Raw genomic sequence first — 6445 nt, 5'->3', positions numbered from 1 at the left:
TTTTTTCAAATTACACTGCTTTTCATTATACCAATTGCATATACATACCAAATCTGCAGCTTTCTGTATAGGTAACAAACCATTTATATACAAACATTATATCAATATGGTATCACATTTATTAATGATTTATTAAACGAACAAGGTGATGTTTTAACATACGAACAGTTTATAACAAAATATCATATAAATACAAATTTCTTGGAATATGCGTCAATAACAAATGCTGTTAAATCATTTATAAACAAATTAGAAAATATAAACGATGACACTTTCACAAATCTTAAAAATCCTGTTTTCCCGTTTAAGATAAAACATTTTTTAAAAGACAAAAGTGGTTGTAAACATATGTATGATATGTTAAATTCACAAACTGTCATTCCAAAAGCACAATTGAAATATGCAAATGAAGGATACATGTATGATGCAAAGAAATGGGAAAAGTATTATGTTATTCCTTTTCGAATATCATGGTTTCAGTATAGAATAGTACACAGAATCTTAACTACTAATAAATGTTTGTATATGATACATTACGTGGATTCTAATGCTTGCGACTTCTGCAAAGCTTCTTTGACTGTAACAAGGTTAACCACATTTGGGAATCAATATGAGAATGGATATTGACTGAAACAGGAATTGACATTATTTTTAGTCAAGATATTGTTGTTTGGTATGATCAATAACGAAAATAGTAACTTTGTAAATTGGTTGATTATCAACATTAAATATTATATCTACTGTATGAAAGTACAGAAAAAAATATTAAATATCAATGGAGTTAAAAACATTTTGCGAAACAAGTTTGAAATAGAAAGATTTATTTTATATAAGAATTGCAATTACGAAATTTTTAATCAACAATGGACACCATGGCTTAATCTCTTTGACTGAAACGTATTTCCTAACAATAGCTTGCTTCGAATTCCAGATCTTTTTCATTTCACGCTAGTATAGATTTACACCCCCCCCCCCCCATGTATTTATTTATTTTATTTGTTGATTGATTTATTTGTTTTGTTTTGTTTTGTTTGTTTGTTTGCTTATTTATTTATCAATTTATTATTATGTGTTTTAACCATTTATATCTTCTTTCTTCTTCTCCTATATTTCCCAGTCCTCTCCATTATATGCATCATAGCAATTTGTTTTGTTTTTTTACCAATCTTTAATTTATACAGAATCATTACAAATGCATTTATGTATCAAATTGTTATATATGACTATATAACATTATTATACAACAAATTAGATATATGTACTTGTATATAAATTATATCACTTTGATGTAAGGCCATGAATTCAAGGCTCCCCAACCTTGACATGGTCAGAATGGACGGGGGAAAATAAATATTAAAAAAACAAAACTAAAAAACAACAATCTGCAGCTTTCTGCCAGAATATAATTTGAGGGTACATAATAAAAACAAAACAGATCATAAATGCCCCTACTAGATGTTTAAGGGTTTGGAATCTTCGAAATTTGGACACTGCATTTCATATACGTGTACATGTATTTAAACAAATTTTGAACAGTTCTCTTGTAATCTTTCTAAAAATTACAAAAATGTATCTATTATTTTTTAAGATTTTAAAGTATGTACCTTTTCCCTTCGTACCCTCTGGCAAAAACTCTGCACCCGTACACGCCCATCAGCCCTCGCCCCAACAAAAACAAAAACTCCCCATAAAAATGTATTTGAAGATTTCTCGCTATATATGTACATTTGTGATAGATCACCAGTATGTTGTTTTGTGTTATACCTGCCTATAGGCAACTACTAACTTACTCATCGGAAATCTACTTAAATGTCAAGGGAGGTGGAAATTATATCCATGGGAGGTAAGTTTAAAAATACTAATAGGTCAACGTAAATAATGGATTATTTCCCTTGAGTTAATCATTATTTATATATTTTGTAAATATGAAATAAAGCGGTTTGCAATTGCTACATTGGACTGTTCACCTGTTATCAGTCATATTTTTCTTTATTATATCAAATTTATATACAATATGCAACGCACTTTTCAACTGGCATACTAACATAATAATGCACTCTTCCGCCAAATAGTTTGATACCCAATAGCCGATGTATTTTTCATGCTGGGGGGGGTCGTTAAACATTCATTCATTCATTCTTCCACCAAATACTAAAATGTCTTCATCGTATACAACTAAAGTTGCAGATAATCACAAAGGTATGCGTCAAGTTTGAAGATGGAGAAAGAGTGAACTTTTAACACCACTGAGCATATTAATCAATTATCGGCTATTGGATGTCACACATTTGATATTTCTGACACATTGTCTTCAGAGGGAACCCTCTACATATTTTCCAGCAAGGGATCGTTTATAGGGGCACTGTTTGGGACATTGAAAAAAACAATCAGAGAATGGGTCCACCGAGACTCTAGGCGAGTGAGAGAGAGAGAGAGAGAGAGAGAGAGAGAGAGAGAGAGAGAGAGAGAGAGAGAGGGGTAAGGAGACAGAGATAGAGGGGGAGTGAGAGCGAGAGAGACAGAGAGAGGGGGGACAGAGAGGGAGGGAGGGAGACAGAGAGAGGGAGGGAGAGAGAGAGGGAGAGAGAGAGAGAGAGGGGGAGGGAGGGAGAAAGAGAGGGAGGGGCAGGGAGGGAGGGTTGGGGGTGGAGTAGAACATTACAACAAACAGACAGCACCCTTAATTTGTTATCTTTATTTCCAGATAGTTTATTTTCTTCATAAAAATCAAACAATGTCACATGCACAAAAACATAATCCCAGACGATATAAGTTAGATTTACATTACATCTGTTTTCAGAATCGGCACACAACTCCTCAAAGGTTTCCGGAAGTACATATGTTCTTGTTATCCAACCACATGCACATTTAATACATTCCTTGATTAAAAAAAACACGACCAAGTTGTACATAAAATTAACATAAAAAAGTATCAACTTGCATAGAACATGGGTCTAGAGACAAGAGAAAATACATATTATCATGTTAGAACATTGCGAGACAGACTGTTAAGTGTATTATAAGAAAGGAATGATAAAATACATGTACTCACTATGTTAATGTATTAAGAAAGAAATTTCTAATGGTTTAAGAGACCCCAACACATTTTAATCTACAGCTATTAAGTGTGTAACATACACTGATAGAAAGAAATTAAAGGAGCACATAAATAGTAACAGCAAATTGAAACTGCAACCCAAACCCTATTCTATAGTGTCAGGAGGTTAACAGTGTTACTGGCATTTAATATCACATTACTGACATTAAACCCTATATTACATCATTATAAACATTACTGTGCTAGTAGCCAGTTAGAATTAATCAACAATACAATGTGCTCCTTTATTTCTTTCTTACAATATATTAGTGCAACATAACATGGTGACAGAACAAGTCCACTGCTGTAGTACAGGCACCCTCCTCCACCTCACCCCATCCCAAATAAAGCCTTCCCTACACCGAATTTGGAAATGAGAATGAAAAAGTTTGTTTTGTTTAACGACACCACTAGAGCATATCTATAGACTGATCATCAGCTATTAGATGTTAGACATTTGGTCATCTTGACTGGAAACCTGTTACAAGGCAGATGAGAATGAATATTAGCACATTAATAAAGGAAATCCACATAATTAAATGTCTCACCTACCATAAACCTATCTGGTGTCACCGACAGCTGTATCCATGTCTCACCTACCATAAACCTATCTGGTGTCACCGACAGCTGTATCCATGTCTCACCTACCATAAACCTATCTGGTGTCACCGACAGCTGTATCATGTCTCACCTACCATAAACCTATCTGGTGTCACCGACAGCTATGTCTCACCTACCATAAACCTATCTGATGTCACTGACAGCTGTATCCATGTCTCACCTACCATAAACCTATCTGGTGTCACCGACAGCTGTATCATGTCTCACCTACCATAAACCTATCTGGTGTCACCGATAGCTGTATCATGTCTCACCTACCATATACCTATCTGATGTCACTGACAGCTGTATCATGTCTCACCTACCATAAACCTATCTGATGTCACTGACAGCTGTATCCATGTCTCACCTACCATAAACCTATCTGATGTCACTGACAGCTGTATCCATGTCTCACCTACCATAAACCTATCTGGTGTCACGGACAGCTGTATCATGTCTCACCTACCATAAACCTATCTGGTGTCACCGATAGCTGTATCATGTCTCACCTACCATATACCTATCTGATGTCACTGACAGCTGTATCCATGTCTCACCTACTATAAACCTATCTGATGTCACTGACAGCTGTATCATGTCTCACCTACCATAAACCTATCTGGTGTCACCGACAGCTGTATCATGTCTCACCTACCATAAACCTATCTGATGTCACCGACAGCTATATCCATGTCTCACCTACCATAAACCTATCATGTCTCACCTACCATAAACCTATCTGATGTCACTGACAGCTGTATCCATGTCTCACCTACCATAAACCTATCTGATGTCACTGACAGCTGTATCATGTCTCACCTACCATAAACCTATCTGATGTCACCGACAGCTATATCCATGTCTCACCTACCATAAACCTATCATGTCTCACCTACCATAAACCTATCTGATGTCACTGACAGCTGTATCCATGTCTCACCTACCATAAACCTATCTGATGTCACTGACAGCTGTATCATGTCTCACCTACCATAAACCTATCTGATGTCACTGACAGCTGTATCCATGTCTCACCTACCATAAACCTATCTGATGTCACCGACAGCTGTATCCATGTCTCACCTACCATAAACCTATCATGTCTCACCTACCATAAACCTATCTGGTGTCACCGACAGCTGTATCCATGTCTCACCTACCATAAACCTATCTGATGTCTCCGACAGCTGTATCCTAGATGTGCATTTTAATGCATTTTTTAAAAAATAAATAAACTCTTTATAAAATTTTAAAATTTTAAATTTTTTACTTTGATATGCATTATGATGAACATCAATAGGTGCAAATATAAACCAAGTTTCATTAATGTAAGACATACAATTTGTGAGAAATGGAGCCAAATGCTGAACTTTAACATCGAGTTAAATGCAAAAAGTTGGCATCACCCTACTGTGGAAAAAGTAATACCTATATTTTGCCATTTTACTGTGTCAAAATTAAATATGTTTGACATCCAATAGCCAATGATTAATAAATCAATGTGCTCTAGTGGTGTCATTAAAAACAAACAAAAAACCCCAGCAACGATTAGCTAGGTTTCACACTTTCATTAACTCAGCATGTACTGCTTAGGCGAATAGTAACTAGCAACTGAACATATAGTACTGGATCATATGAAGCTCACATACTGATGAACTGAAATAAACCAAGTTCACAATGTGTCATACAAATAAATAAAACATTTAATTGTCTGAAGAAAAAGCAAATCTAAGGACCAACATAAAAACAAAATAGTTTTAACAACATGGACATCAGATTAATAGAATTATCTCTCTTGGTATGCTCACAGTGAAATTACATGAGCTTTAATATTTGTCAAGTGCTTTACATCATGTGGACATCTCTTGTCGTACTCCACTATCCAATACACAGTACACTGTAGAGAACCAATAAAAACAGTCAAATACTCGTATAGTTTACTCCATTTCTCCATTAGAGAAAAAAAGTCAAATACAAAACTTAAAGACAAATAAAATGATGACATTGGGATTGTATATTACACTTAACATACAAAGGTGCATTAACTTGACTTTATTTTTAAATCTCTTAACATCATTTTCTAGAGAGAGAAAAAAAGCACATTTGACTTTAATTTAGATTTAAATCATAAAATCTAACTTTATTTTTGACCCATAAACTAGGTATTTATTGAAAAGGAACATGATTATTTATTCCAGGCACTAAATTGATGTCCATGTTTATACAACAGTTGTAGAGCCTAAACAGCCCTAGTCCAGTTTAGTCTAGAGCACGTTTATAAAAATTAAAAGTCCAGATTAAAGACTTTTAGCGTCACCAGACTTTAATTAGATTGTGACACTTTATTAAAGTCTCCAGCTGAATGCTCAAAATTGATGGGGGGGGGGGGGGGGGGGGATGGGGGGAGGACCTGCAGCAAACTGTACTTAATGCACAATATGCTTTCTGACAACCAACTTCATGAGCAGCTTATGCTTTGACAGTATATATATATATAAAAAATTGACAGTATTTATATATATATATCGAGAATTCTTGATTTTGAGAAACAGTAATATACTGAAGTCCAAAACAAACTACATACATAAAATTTGAATTTGATCAATACTGTTGCTAATTAAAAAGAACCAATTTCGAAACCACCTTACAAGTACTTTGCATATACCATGAAGTGCATTGTGATGTTTAGATGTTGAACTTCATGATACTTTCATTTTGTTTGTTTTCTATAATACAATTTCAAGC

General features: G+C 34.7%; 1 long non-coding RNA gene across 1 annotated transcript; it reads right to left on the bottom strand.

The window, feature by feature from the left end:
* Positions 1-2680: 2680 nt before the first annotated feature.
* LOC121383415 lies at positions 2681-6091 on the bottom strand. The gene is made up of 2 exons (XR_005959296.1): positions 3694-6091; positions 2681-3645 (listed from the first exon to the last, which is right to left on the bottom strand). It is a non-coding gene; the product is annotated as an uncharacterized LOC121383415 (long non-coding RNA).
* Between the last annotated feature and the right edge of the window lie 354 nt (positions 6092-6445).

The sequence above is a fragment of the Gigantopelta aegis genome, chromosome 10, assembly GCF_016097555.1.
Source record: "Gigantopelta aegis isolate Gae_Host chromosome 10, Gae_host_genome, whole genome shotgun sequence".
Taxonomy (NCBI): Eukaryota; Metazoa; Mollusca; class Gastropoda; order Neomphalida; family Peltospiridae; genus Gigantopelta; species Gigantopelta aegis.
The sequence above is the reverse complement of the archived record's forward strand: the minus strand, read 5'-3'. Positions and strand labels throughout refer to the sequence as shown.